General features: G+C 45.9%; 1 protein-coding gene across 7 annotated transcripts in view; it reads left to right on the plus strand.

Annotated features, from left to right (window-relative positions):
- Positions 1-14,596, plus strand: part of LOC127585350 (AT-rich interactive domain-containing protein 3B-like) — a 203,318-nt gene that overhangs the window by 64,993 nt on the left and 123,729 nt on the right. The window lies entirely within an intron of this gene.

Here is a 14,596-nt window from a genome sequence, read left to right on the forward strand (position 1 = left end):
TAAGATCTCCCTTCATTCTCCAATGCTCCAGGGAATAAAGTCCTAACCTATTCAACCTATTCCTATAACTCAGGTCCTCAAGTCCCGGCAACATCCGTGTAAATTTTCTCTGCACTCTATCAAGCTTATTGATATCTTTCCTGTAGGTAGGTGAACATAACTGTACACAATACTCTAAATTTGGCCTCACCAATGTCTTCTTATACAACTTCAACATAACATCCCAAGTCCTGCACTCAATGCCCTGATTTATGAAGCTCTTTTTACGACCCTATCTACCTGTGATGCCACCTTCTTTATTATGGATCTGTATTCCCAGGTCCCTTTGTTCTACCGCATGCCTCAGTGCCCTACCACTGAGGTTCAAGAGACTGCAGATGTTGGAATCTGGAGCAACAAACAAGATGCTGGAGGAACTCAGCGGGTCAGGCAACATCTGTGGGGAGAAATGGACGGTCGATGTTTCGGGCTGAGATTCTTCTGGACATTTCCCCCCACAGATGCTGCCTGACCCACTGAATTCCTCCAGCATCTTGTTTGTGAATGGAAATTGCCCGTAGTGTGTGCAGGTGGGTAGCAGGAGACAGAGGGAGGAGCGGATGGGAATGTGAGAGAGAATGAGTCACAGGGAAATAAATGAGGGAATGGGATTTCTCTGAGTGCTGGCATAAACTCGAGGGACCGAATGGACAAGAACATGCTGAAGGTTAATGGAGAACCCTTAACCCCAGACCCTAGAAGGCCAAAGGTCATTTGAAATCTTCAGGTCAGGGATAACTAGACTGTTCTCAAGTGAGTCATCAAAAAGTGCAGGGCATTCTGCTGTTGTATTTTTTGTTTGGCTGAACAAGCTTGAGGGGCTGGTCCCCATCTTATAATGTAACAGCCAGCATAATCAAAGACCCCACCCACCCGAGACATTCTCTTTTCTCTCCTCTCCCATCGGGTAGAAGATACAGGAGCCTGAGGGCACGTACCACCAGGCTGAAGGACAGCTTCTATCTGACTGTGATAAGACTATTGAACAATTCCCTTACACGATGAGATAGACTCTGACCTCACGATCTACCTTGCTGTGACCTTGCACTTTATTGCACTGCACTTTCTCTGTAGCTGTGACACTTTACTCTGTACTGTTATTGTTTTTACCTGTACTACCTCAATGCACTCTGTACTAACTCAATGTAACTGCACTGTGTAATGAATTGACCTGTATGATCGCTATACAAGTTTTTCACACTGTACCTCAGTACAAGTGACAATAATAAACCAATACCAATAGGTTCTTCACGCCCAGTGCCACGAGAGGTGATGCAGCACCAGGTGAAACCTCCTGGTTGCTCCTTTGCCATTTACTTTCCTCAAGGCAGAGCAGAGGAGGTGATATGAATGGCATTTCCTGAGCACGTGACTGTGCTGGGCGTCTGCACGGAGATGAAAAACGCTGCTAAGCTGACAGCACTTAACGGAACAATAGAACACGATATTCTTGAGGAAATAAGTGGAATGGAAAGGCCTCGGGGAGCAGAGAGAGACCCAAGAGAGTGAATGTAAGCTGCATACATCGGAAGGGGTGGCACAAGTGGTTGATGCTTCTAGTTACCGAGTTTAACTCTTCATTTGCTGAGCTTATTGAAGTGTATTGGTTTATTATTGTCACATCTACTGAGATAGTGAAAAGCTTTTGTTTGTGTGCCATCCAGACAGATCATACATAAGTACATTAAGGTAGTAAAAAGAAAACAGCATGAAGAATGTAGTGTTGCAGTTACAGAGAAAGTGCAGTGCAGGTAGACAAATAAAGTGCAAGGGCCACGACGAGGTAGATTGGAGATCAAGAGTTCATCTTTTAGTGTACGAGAGGTCTGATAACAGTGGGATAGAAGCTGGTGGTACGTGCTCTCATGCTTTTGTATCTTCTGCCCAATGGGAGGGGGGAGAAGAGAGAATGACTGGGGTGGGCGGGGTCTTTGATTATGTTGGCTGCTTTCCTGAGGCAGCGGGAAGTGTAGACGGAATTATTGAAAGGGAGATTGGTTCGCCTGATGGACTGGGCTGTGTTCACAACTCTCTGCAACTTCTTGTGACCTTGAGAAGAGCAGTTGCCATACCAAGCTGTGATGCATCCGGATGTACAGCTGAATTGCCTTTTGTTACCGCGACAGTTCAATGTTCTGGCTGATCCCACACCCTTAGGAAATGAGAGTGTAGCCTAGGCTCCGCAGTTTGTTTCCTGGGTGCTGTACACACAGCAGTCCTGCACTTGCTGCTCCTTGTGACTTCCTGACTCTACAATGTCTCAGATTTGAAGTTCTAACAGATCTGTTCCAATGCCTCTACATCCTCAATGACCCCCTTCCTCCCTCCCCCAGCCCCACACCTCAGCCTTTAATTCTGGCCTCATGTTCTTCCCTATCTTCCGCCTCTCCGCCATCGGCTTTCCGTTGCCTGGGCTCCAAGCCCTGGAATTTCCTCCTTGAAACCTTCCCTACATTTGGAATGCTCATTAAAACCTTCCTCTTTGACAAACCTTTTGTTATCCCTGCTAATATCGCTCAGTATAATTGCCAATCGGATTACACTTGTAAAGTGCCATGGATTTTTTTTTCCTAAGTTTAAAATTATTTAATTATCTTTACAATTAAAATTAAATATACTAAACTCTTCTACTTAAAGTGCACAAATGCCACTGTCTCTTCCTCACTTAGAAGAATAGAAATATCTATTCTTAAAAGTATCTTGCTCTGTTCTGAGCTTCTGTTGTGGGTGGTTTCCCCCGACTACACACACTGACCAAAACTTTGTCACCAACCCCCACCCCCATCCTCTTGCAACCGCAGCACAGCAACGAATTACCTTGAAGCTTGTTACATCCAAGGGTGTAGCAGTTCTCCTTCTGTGAACATCACTGCACGGCACAGCTATTAGAGCTGCTGTCTCACAGCTTCAGCAACCCAGGTTCGATCCTGACCTCGGGTGCTGTCTGTGTGGAGTTTGCATGGTCTCACTGTGTTTTCCCCCGGGTGCTCCGGTTTCTTCCCACATCCCAAAGACGTGCAAGTTGGTGGGTTATTTGACCCCTGGTGTATAGGTGAGTGGTAGAATCTTGGGTGAGTTGATGAGAAAATGGGGAGAATAAAATTGTTATTGGATGCTTGATGGTTGTCACGGACTCGATGTTCTCATCACTACAGGGAGGAGGTACAGGAGCCTGAAGACCCACACTCAACATTTCAGGAACAGCTTCTTAACCTAGTTACATGCTGCATGATAACGACTCTCAAAGCAGATTGTCTGATCGTTATTACATAGTTGTATGTGTGACATTTTTAGTGCACATACTTCAAATAATTACACGGATAAAGTGAGAACAAAGTTGTAAAACCAATGCTATATAATTGGCTGTAACTCATCTGGGAAACCTTGTGAAACATTCCATAAAAGTACAAATGATTTGGCAATGTTAGTAGATATGGCAACTTGAAGCCTATGATAATTAGTAATTGAGTCATGTAATATATTATGTTATAGTAATATACTATATGGTAATATAATAATAATATGCTATATTGGGTAATATAGTAATTGAGGCCACACATTGTCTAACTAGGGTAGAAGTGCAGGAGATCTGGGGATACAGCTGTGTGGGTCATTGAGGCCATTTAACATGGATATTCCCTCAATACAATACAACATAGAGTCATAGAGCATGGAAACAGGCCCTTTGGCCCAAATGATTCATGCCAACCAATATGCTTATCTAGGCTAGTCCCATTTGCCTGCTTTTGACCCATGCCCCTCTAAACCTTTCCTGTCCGTAGACCTGAACAAGTGTCTTTTAAATGTTGTTGGTACACCTGCTTTAACCATTTGCTCTGGCAGCTTGTTCCATATATGTGCCACCCTCTGTGTGAAGAATTTGCTCGTCACATCCCTTTTAAATCTTTCCCCTCTCACCTTAAATCTATGCCCTCTAGTTTTTGATTCCCTTTCCCTGGGAGAAAGACTGTGTGCGTTCACCCTATCTATGCCCCTCATGATTTTATGCACCTCAGTAAGGTCTCCCCTCAGTCTCCTACCCTCCAGTGAATAAAGCCCCAGCCTGCCCATCCCCTCCCTATAACTTAGGGCCTCGAGTCCTGGCAACTTTCTTGTAAATGTTCTTTGCACTCTTTCAAGCTTAATAACATCTTTCCAATAACAGAGTGACCAAAACTGTCCACAATACTCCAGGTGTGGCCTCATCAATGTCTTGTACAACTGTAACTTAACATCACAACTCCTAAACTCAATGCCCTGTCTGATGAAGACCAGCGTGCCAAGCGTCTTCTCCACCAACGTGTGGTGTTAAAACATAGTGCTCTTTGCATTGCGGTTCTGGAAGGGGAGCCGTGAGACCTCCTGGTCCTATGAACCAACACTCCTTCCTCAATTGTTGGCAAGGAAGTTCTTTATCCAGAGAGTGGTTTGACTGTGAAACTCACTGCCATGGGGAGTAGTTGAGAAAAAGCATCATTGCATTTGGCGGGAAGTTGGATAAACTTGGAGAGGGAATGGAAGGGAAGGATCAGCTGAATGGTCAACATTTCAGGTCAGGACCCTTCTTTAGGACTGAAGATAGGAAAAGGGGAAGCCCAATATATAGGAGGGAAAAGTAGAGCAGTGATAGGTGGATAAAAGAGGGGAGGCGGGGTGGGCACAAGGTGGTGATAGGTAGATGTAGGTAAGAGATAGTGATAGACAGGTGTGGGGGAGGAGAGGAGAGCAGATCCACCGGGGGATGGGTAAAAGGTAAGAAGAGGTCCACTGGGGGATGGGTAAAAGGTATTGGGCTTCCCCTTTTCCTATCTTCAGTCCTGAAGAAGGGTCCTGACCCGAAACATTGACCGCCTGCTTTTCTCCACGGATGCTGCTTGGCCTGCTGAGTTCCTCCAGCATCATGGTGTTTTTCAGTGTGAGAAAGCAGTGGTTTCCCAAGCTGGGAAGCAGTTGAGGGCTGTAAAAGATCACAGAGGGTTCCACCAGTCTTTGTTAATTTTGTTGCTTATTTAGAAACTTCATGGAAAGAGTAAAATTAAATACACTCAGCATGCCATCTGCCCTCGGGGTAGGGCTCTTGGGTTGTCCCTTGGAAAACCCTGACTTGTTTAAAGGAGCAGCTGTGACCTTATCAAGTAGTGTTGGTGGGGTGTTGGGTGTCTGTGTGAGGGGTGGGGACAAGCGTATGGTGGGGGGTGGGCATGTGCGTGTGGGCATGTGTGAGCGTGTAGGCATGTGTGGGTGTGTGTGTATGTATAGGCATGTGCGTATGTGGGCATACATGCGCAGTGTAGGTGTGTGAAGGAGCGTTCAGTAAAGGTGTCATGACAGGAACCTCCAGGACTCGAACACACTGTTTCACGGGCTGTTCGACGGTGCGTTTGGGAACAGCTGGGTTGTACATGTGATGGAAAACTTGAGGTGACACGTACCTCCTCAAGGAGTTCCCCTTGAGAATTGACTCCAGTGGAAAGGAAAATGAATGGATTTTAAATGGAGGTGGGGTGCTGACTGAAAGGAGATTCATTTGGTAACTTTCAAAGGAGAACTTGATAAATAATCAAAAGGGAAAATTTGCAGGGTTGTGAGAACAGAACAGGACTTGCTGAAGAGCTCCCTCAAAGCAGCAGTACGCACTTCATGGGCTGAATGGCCTTTGCTCTCAGCCATGGTTTAGTTAGCTGTGAACTCGAAAGCCGGTTGAGTGCCACTCATGGACTCAAGAGTCATACAGCATGAAAGCAGGCCCTTCTGCCCACCGAGTCCGTGCTGACCATTCAGCAGCCGTTTACACCAATCCTACTTCTCCCCACATTCCCATCAACTCCCCCCCCTCAGATTCTGCCACTCATCTGCCACACACAACAGGGACAATTTGTGGTAGCCAATTAATCTACCAATAAACTGGAGCACCCAGAGGAAACCCACACAGTCACAGGGAGAATGTGCAAACTCCACACTGACTGCATGGGAAGTCAGGATTGGACTTGGGTCAGTGAAACTCTTACCAGTACTGCACTGTGTCAGTCTTGAGACTTGAACACAAAAGCCTAGGTCTGAAGTGGGTGCCACACTCTCAGACGCAATATTAAATTGAGGCTCTGTGTACTCGATGTAGAGATGCCCTTTGCTACTTCAAAGCAAAGGAGTGAAGTTCCTCCCAATGCTGGCCAATAAGATAAGATAAAAGATATCTTTATTACTCACACGTACATCGAAACACACAGTGAAATGCATCTTTGCATAGAGTGTTCTGGGCGCAGCCCACAAGTGTCGCCACACTTCTGGCACCAACATAGCATGCCCACAACTTCCTAACCCGTACGTCTTTGGAATGTGGAAGGAAACCAGAGCACGCGGAGGAAACCCACGCAGACACGGGGAGAACGCACAACCTCCTCACAGACAGTGGCTGGAATTGAACCCGAGTCGCTGGCGCTGTAAAGCATTACACTAACCGCTACACTACCGTGCCTGCCCAATACAGTTGAAACATGAATAAATCTGAAACATGCACCATAGTTGGAATTTGAATTAAGGTTATTGGGAGAAAATGTTTTTTTCTGTTCTGTAAAGACTGGGATCATCTTGCACAGTATTACGTGCAAAGTGCTCAAACTTTGCAGAGAAATAACTCCTTCCCAACCTCTCCCCCCCCCCCCCAAATAATTTAAAACAAAAATACATTAAGCAGAAGAATCAGATATCCATATAATGAGATAGCATGCAGGAAATAGCTAACCAAACATTGCAGAGGAAGTCTTTATCCAAACATTCTGGCTGATAGGAAATGCTCACGACAGCAAATTCCTAAATTATTTTAATCATTCCATCTAATGAAGGGGGAAGGGGCATGGTTTTCACCAGCACTTCTTGGACCTTTGTGGCTAGCCCAATATCTGGTCCAGGGATAAGTCCATCTGTCCTTACAGCACCACTTCTGCCCTGCCTGGATACCCAGCATGCTAACTGCCCCAACCATCTGTGGGAATCCCTAGGACAATCCCAGCTCCTTAAAAGGAGCAGCCCGTGATGTCAGTTGGCACCTGTACATAGGGACTGGGGTAGGGGTCCACTGGAGGCTGACGCTGCGGGTAGGATGTAGGACTTGCCTACACATAGTTCCCTCCACCACTCCCCCCCCCCCCCCCCCCAAGATTCCCAGTGTTAATACAATGGGAGACTGCAGATGATGGAATCTGGAACAACCAGCTGGATGTTTTAACACTGGAGCAAAAAAGCAAACTGCTGGAGGAACTCAGTGGGTCAGGCAGCATCTGTGGAGGCAGAGGCATGGTTGATGTTTTGGGGTCGACACCCTACATTAGGACTGGTGCAAGGTCTCAGCCCGAAACATCGACCATCCCTCTGCCTCCACAGATGCTGCCTGACCCGCTGGGTTCCTCCAGCAGTTTGTGTTTTGCTCCAGTGTTTAAAACAGCATTGGGCACCTTCTGAGGGAAGGATGGCAGTAGCTTACGATGCCCTTTATGGTTGAGCAGCCTCCCATTAGTCCCAAAGAGACAGAGAATCGTGGTGCAATAGGAGCAGTTGTAGATCACTCAGCCCTTCCCGACCATTGTGTGATTATGACTGATCCTCTACCTCAATACTATATTCCTACTGTCTCCTCACACCTCGATCCCCTTGATTTGGTCAAGCTTACCAATGCCTGTTAATCAAATCACAGGCCAAGAGGAATGAGTGCTGCCAACTGGAATTGGTTTATTATTGTCACACGTACCGAGGTACGCTGAAAAACTTGTCTTGCATACCGTTCGTACAGATCCATTCATTACACACAGTGCATCGAGTACAGGGTAAAACAATAACAGAATGCAGAATAAAGTGTAACAGTTACAGAGAAAGTGCAGTGCAGGTAGACAATAAGGTGCAAGGTCATAATGAGGTAGATTGTGAGGCCACTCAACTACAGCTCCTGCTGTCTCCTACTACATTTCGCCCCCCTTGAAGCATCTCCCCTTGCTCACAAACAGTCTTGCCAAACAATGCTAAATCTGAGGGCATCTTCATGTCGTGCAGTAAGAGGAAAGGTCCGTCTGCTTCTGATGCTCTCAGCATTGTCAGAGTCGTCACTGCAAATCAGCAGGAGGCATGAAAAATTCATGCTAAGTAGAAAGCTGTAAAGAATAGTTCATTGAACTGACCGGGTGGGAAGGACATAGTGAGTGACCATTTACATCTGTCGCTCAGTCATCTTTTTTAATAAAGGAAGCTTAGCCTCTTTAGAGATTTAATTATTGATGATTTCAGATTGGGATGTTGGCTCCATTATGACGCTGACCTTTCTTATAGACCACCCCTCCTCCTTCCCCACACTGCCCCAAGGCCAGGAAACCTGATCGGCTTTAAGTAGTTTCAGAACTGTGACTTACGACAGCCTATCTCCCACCACCCCAGTTTTTGTTTTTAAATTTGGAAACATTTCTTTCAGATTCCAAAAAGAGAATCATTTTCTTCTTGCTAAAGAGCTAATGTTTATAACAAACTACAGCCTGTTTCATTTTGTGATCCGATGAAGATGCTCCTGTTCTGTAACATACAACAAAAGAGTTTGCTTTCTGTTGCTCATTTAAGAACGTCACAAAGCGCTTTACAGCCAATGAATACTTTTGAACTGGGGTCTCTTTTGTAAAGTTGGAGATGGAACAGACGAGAAGCATCACCCTTAGCTCTGCCCCCGCCCAAGCATAGAAAATAGGAGCAGGAGTAGGTGACTGCACCTTCAAGTCTGCTTCACCATTCAGTATGACCATGGCTGATCCTTAATCTGAAGATAATATTCCTGCCCTCCCCATACTTGTCAATGCCCTTTGTGTCTAGAATCAACTCCTTAAATATATTCAGGGACATGGCGTGGACAACCTTCTGTGGTAGCAAATTCCATAGGTCCACCAGCCTCTGAGTGAAGACACTAGTTGGTGACACAGGTAGACAAAGTGGTGAACGAGGTGTATGGCATGCTTGCCTTCATCGGACTGAGTACAAGAGTTGGGGTGTCATGTTTACAGCTGTATAGGACGTTGCTGAGATTATTCTGGTCACCATATTATAGGAAGGAAGTGATTAAGCCAGCGAGGGTACAGAAAAGATTCCTGCACGAGATGCCTTGAGTTACAAGGAGAGAAAGGAAAGGCTGGAACTGTTTTCTCTGGAGCAAAGGAGGATGAGGGGTGACCTTACAGAGGTTTATAAAATCAGGGGCATAGATAAAGTGGATAGTCAGTCCTTTTCCCAGGGGGGAGTCTAAAAGTAGAGGGCATAGATTCAAGATGAGAGGGGAAAGATTTAAAGGGGACTTGAAAGGCAAGTTTTTCACACAGGACATAATGGGTACATGGAACAAGCTGCCAGAGGAAATGGGAGAGGTGGGTACAGTTACAGTGTTCAGAAGACATTTGGACAGGTACCTGGAACAGGAGGGGTTTAGAAGGATATAGGCGAAATGCAGGAAAGTGGTTCTAACTCAGGAGGGAACCTTGTCAGCATGGACAAGTTGGGCTGAAGGGCCTGTTTCTGTGCTGTGTAACCCTATAACTCTTATTTCTCCTCGTCTCAGTCCCATGTACAAAGGGAATGTCTGCAAGAGTGGTATGATTAAGTTGGGGATGGGAGGTTAACCCCATTGGCAAAGGCGAGGAGAGGGCAGGTGGCATCATGTAATATGACCGCACGCACTTGACAGGAAGAAGTCTGAGTTCAGTAGCGAGGAGGCAATGGAAGTCTGTGGTCTCCATCCCACAGCCTTCTTGGCCACAGGACGCAGACAGCTCCTGGGATCTGCCTGCTCCCCTCCCACACACAGTGATGTAACAACATCCAGTTTTTGTTTAACCGGTGATGGTTGAAGGGTAAATAATGGGCCGGGGCTGTTACTCTTCCCACAATCTTGAGGGTCTTTTCTTTGTTTGCTTCATTCTCCCAGCCTGTTCTACGCCAGGACTTTTTGCTTAAAATTAAGCCAGAAAATTGGTGTGGTTTTGAAATAAAAATGAATCATGACTTAATTATTATCAGATAGTTTTTCAGATATTAAGGGATAAAGGGTTAGTGTAGGAAAGTAGTACTGAGTTGAAAGATCGGATAGCATCACACTGAATGGCAGAGAAGGCGAGAAGGGCTGAATGTATTGCTCCTGCTATTTCTTCCAGTCACGAGATGGATTAGAACACAGAACATAGAAGAGTACAGCACAGGAACAGGCCCTTCGGGCCACAATGTTGTGCTGAACTAATTAAGCTAATAACACCTAATCCCTTCTGTCTGCATGTGGTCCATATCCCTCCATTCTCTGCATATTCGTGTGCCTATGCAGGAATGGGTAAAATAGAAATTAAGTTAGGAGTTGGGACATTGTGTTGCAGTTATATATGTCATTGGTGAGGCCGCACTTGGAGTACTGTGTATGGTTTTGGTCACCATGTTTTAGGAAAGACATGGTTAAACTAGAAATAGTGCCGAGAAGATTTACAAGGGTGTTGCCAGGACTAGAGGGCCTGAGTTATAGGGAGAGGTTGGCCAGGCTAGGACTTTATTCCTTGGAAAGTAGGAGAATGAGGAGTGACCTTATAGAAGTGTTTAAAATTATGAGAGGCACAGATAAGGTGGACGGTAACAGTCTTTTCCCCAGGGTAGGGGAGTCCAAAACTAGGGAGCATAGGTTTAGGGTGAGAAGGGAAAGATTTAAAAGGGACCTGAGGGGCAACTTTTTCACGCAGAGTGGTGAGTATATGGAACGAGCTGCCAGAGGAAGTGGTTGAGGCAGGTGCAATAGTATCACTTAAGAAGAACTTGGATAGGTACATGGAGGGGTGGGGTTTGGAGGGATATGGGCCAAACACAGGAAATTGCCATTAGCTGGGTAGGCACCGTGGTCAGCATGGACTCGTTGGGCCGAAGGGCCTGTATCCCTGCTGTATTGCTCTATGACTCTGTAGGATTGTTATTGGAGAAGTCTGCCTGTTAGGCATTTAAGCGTAGTTAATCGGTGGAAAGGGTTGGTGTGGTGCTAGTGTTGGAAGGTGTGGGGTTTGTACCTCAGACCCCGGGGAGTGACTTGATGTGCAGCAGTGCTCCGTGTGACCTTGGATGGGCCTCCCATCCTTCCTCCAGATGAAGGGCCTTACTCGAAACATCGACTGTCCATTTCCTCCACAGATGCTGCCTGACCTGCTGAGTTCCTCCTGTAGTTTGTTTTTTACTACAGTTCAGCACTCTGTACTGCCTGCAATGTGGTGTGACCCCTCCACACACCCCTCCACACAGGCATAGCAGAAGTCCCTAGGGAGAAGATGCTGATGATGAAGCTCAACTCCTTTACAACAGATGGAATGCACTGTAGAAGGTGTGAGAATATAATGTAGTTCACCGTGGGAAAAACAGGGAAGGAAGTATTTTGTTTAAATGGTCAGAGTTTGAAAGACATTGTTCAGAGGAACCTTGGTGCTAATCACTGAGCGTTAACATGCAGGTATAGCAACCAATTAGGAAGACAAATGGTATGTGGGCTGTTGATGCAGGAGGATTTAAGTGCAAAAGGAGAGATGTCTTAACGGCAATTACATCGGGTCCCAAAGAGACACCACCTGTAGTGTTGCGTACCGATCAAGTCAAGTGGAGTTTATTGTCATGTGCACAAGTACGGTGAGGTACAGGTACAACGAAAAACTACCTTGCAGCAGCATCACAGGCATGTAGGTTCAGACAACACAGAACATAAATTATACGTAAATTACACAAGACAGTTAAGAGAGAAAGAAAGACTGATCTCCTTGCCAAAATGATATATTTATAATAAACAGAGATTTACCAGGTTGATATGGAATCCCCATTTCCGGTGGTTCTGTTAATGTGTGTAAAAAAAAATCTAATCCTTTTTAGGTCAAAGGTTTGAAGGGATTTGAGAAAAAATGGCTAGTGTGCTTTTGACGGGCAGATTGGTCTCCTTCCAGCCTTTTTATGATTCTGTAATTCTATAACTGGCCACTAATGTATTAATGAGTGAGGGACTTCCCCTCCAGAAGAAATGGCCAACACCTTATTCCATATTTGTCTCATAAACTCATAGAGTAATACATCAAGGAAACAGGTCCTTCGGCCCAACTTGTCCATGCTGACCAAGGGGCCCACCTAAGCTAGTCCCATTTGCCAGCATTTGGCTCATATCTCTAAACCTTTTCTATCCATGTAACTGTCCAAATATCTTTTAAACAATGTTATCATACCTGCCTCAACTACTTTCTCTGGCAGCTCATTCCATACACCCACCACCCTCTGCGTGAACAAGTTGCCCCTTAGGTCCCTTTTAAACCTTTCCCCTCTCACCTTAAACCCATGCCCTCTAGTTTTTGATACCCTTTCCCTGGGAAAAAGACTGAGTGCATTCACCTTATCTATGCGTGTCATGATTTTATGCACCTCTATAAGGTCACCCCTCAGTCTCCTACGCTCCAAGGAATAAAGTCCTAGCCTGCCCAACCTCTCCCTATAACTCAGGCCCTCAAGTCCTGGCAACATCTTCGTAAGCCTTCTTTGCACTCTTTCCAGCTTAGATTTGGAGTCTCAAGGAAGCCTCCTTAAATCACTTTCCTCTTTATAAAAGGGCAAATTCGGAAATGGCATTGTCTCATTTCCCCTCTCTCTGCATTCTGACAGGCTGAATCATTCTGCATTTCCTGTCTCCTGAAAGAGGTTTAAAAAGCCTGCATTCTGCACATTCCATTGGACACTGCAGCATTAATGCATGGACAGGTTCTGCTCAAAGCCACGATCATAAGAGGTCCCCAGTGGTCATAAACGTTCGGGTTTTACAAATGAACGCTGTGGTGAATCACTCGCCAAGCTGTCTTCCTTCTGAAAAACAACGCACGCTAGTTACCAGAGTTCACCTTTCCTCTGTCTCCCCTTCCATGTGCCTTTGTGTGTTGTGTGTAATGAAAGAAACTTTACATTGTGCTCCTTGGATCCCTTGCTTCACATTACAATGATTAATTACCCAGGACTGACATTGTGCCTCAGAGTGTTGATATTGTGGAAATCGGTAACAGTGAAGTTGTCCTAATGCTTGTCTTGTTTAATTTAATCTAATAAATCCTCCTTCCCAGCATCAATTAGCAGCGAGGCATCGTCAGCTAAACTGCTTCTGGCTCAGTGCCAGTTTGTCATTCCCAGCTGTTACCTTGACAAGACTGCTCTCACTACTCTCCTCAGCTGAGGCAGGAAGGCTTCTGTGGATTAACACGCACACCAAAAGCAGGGGAGAAGCAATTCTACTGCAGAGTTGAGGGCCAGAGACAGTACACAAAGAAATAGGCGCGGGAGCCTGCCCCGCCATTCAATACAATCATGGCTCATCTATGCAGGCCTCTTGTGGCCCATTTCCCCATAACCCTCAATTCCATGATCCTTCAAATATTTTTCTATTGCCACCTTAGATACATTTAATAACTGGCCTTCCACCGCCCTCTGGAGCAGAGTATTCCAGAGATTCAATATCCTTTGGGGAAGAAATTTCTGCACAGTTCTGTTTTAAGTGACCAGCCACTTATTTTGTAACTATGTCCCCTCTTTCGTGACTCTCGCACTTGTGGAAACACCTCAACGTCTACCCTGTCGAGCACCCTGATATGTTTGAATAAGGTCACTCCTCATTCTTCTAAACTCCAAGGAGTACAAGCCCAAACTATCTAGCTTCTCTTGATAGGACAACCCTCATATCCTAGGAAGTACCCTTGTGAATCTCCTTTGGACTGGCTCCAATGCTACTAGATCCTTTCTTAGGGAGGGGGCCAAAACTGTGCACAGTACTCCAAGTGCGGCCCCTCCAACACCATATACAACTGGTACATAACCTCTCTATTCTTAAACGTCAACCCCACTGTGGGTGGCCAACAGCTGTTGGCTAGCAGTGAGGACGCAGTGGGCTGGGTTCCTGCAACCCTGCACATTTGGCTCATCTTGCCATCCTGAGAGAGCTGAAGACATTTTCTGCCCCTGACCCGACCCACCCCACCACCCCCCCCCCCCCCCACCAATCCACAACTTCCCTTCATGTGGCATTATGAGACCCTGCCTCCAATGTCTGAAAATGAGCCTCAGCACAGAAGCAGCCCAGGGCTTGTGAAGGTGAATTAAATCTCTGATGGGTTCAATATAATTTCAGCACCACACGAAGGAGACCCCACCCTCCCTCACAGTGAAATTCCTGCTCACAAACAAGTCCTCACCCCTTTCCACTTCGTTCCGTGGAGTGTAGGAGAATGAGGAGTGATCTTATAGAGGTGTATATCATGAGGAGCGTAGGGTGAATGCACACAGTCTTTTTCCCAGGGTTGGGGAATTGAGAACTAGAGAGCATAGGTGTAAAGCGAGAAGGGAGAGATTTAATAGGAACCTGAGGGCAACTTTTTCACCCAGGGTGTTGTCAGTATATGGAACAAGCTGCCAGAGGAAGTGGTTGAGGCAGGTACATTAACGACATTTAAAAGGAACTTGGACAGGTACATGGATAAGAAAGGTTTTGAAGGATGTAGCCCAA

The sequence above is a fragment of the Pristis pectinata genome, chromosome 32, assembly GCF_009764475.1.
Source record: "Pristis pectinata isolate sPriPec2 chromosome 32, sPriPec2.1.pri, whole genome shotgun sequence".
In the NCBI taxonomy this organism is placed as follows: domain Eukaryota; kingdom Metazoa; phylum Chordata; class Chondrichthyes; order Rhinopristiformes; family Pristidae; genus Pristis; species Pristis pectinata.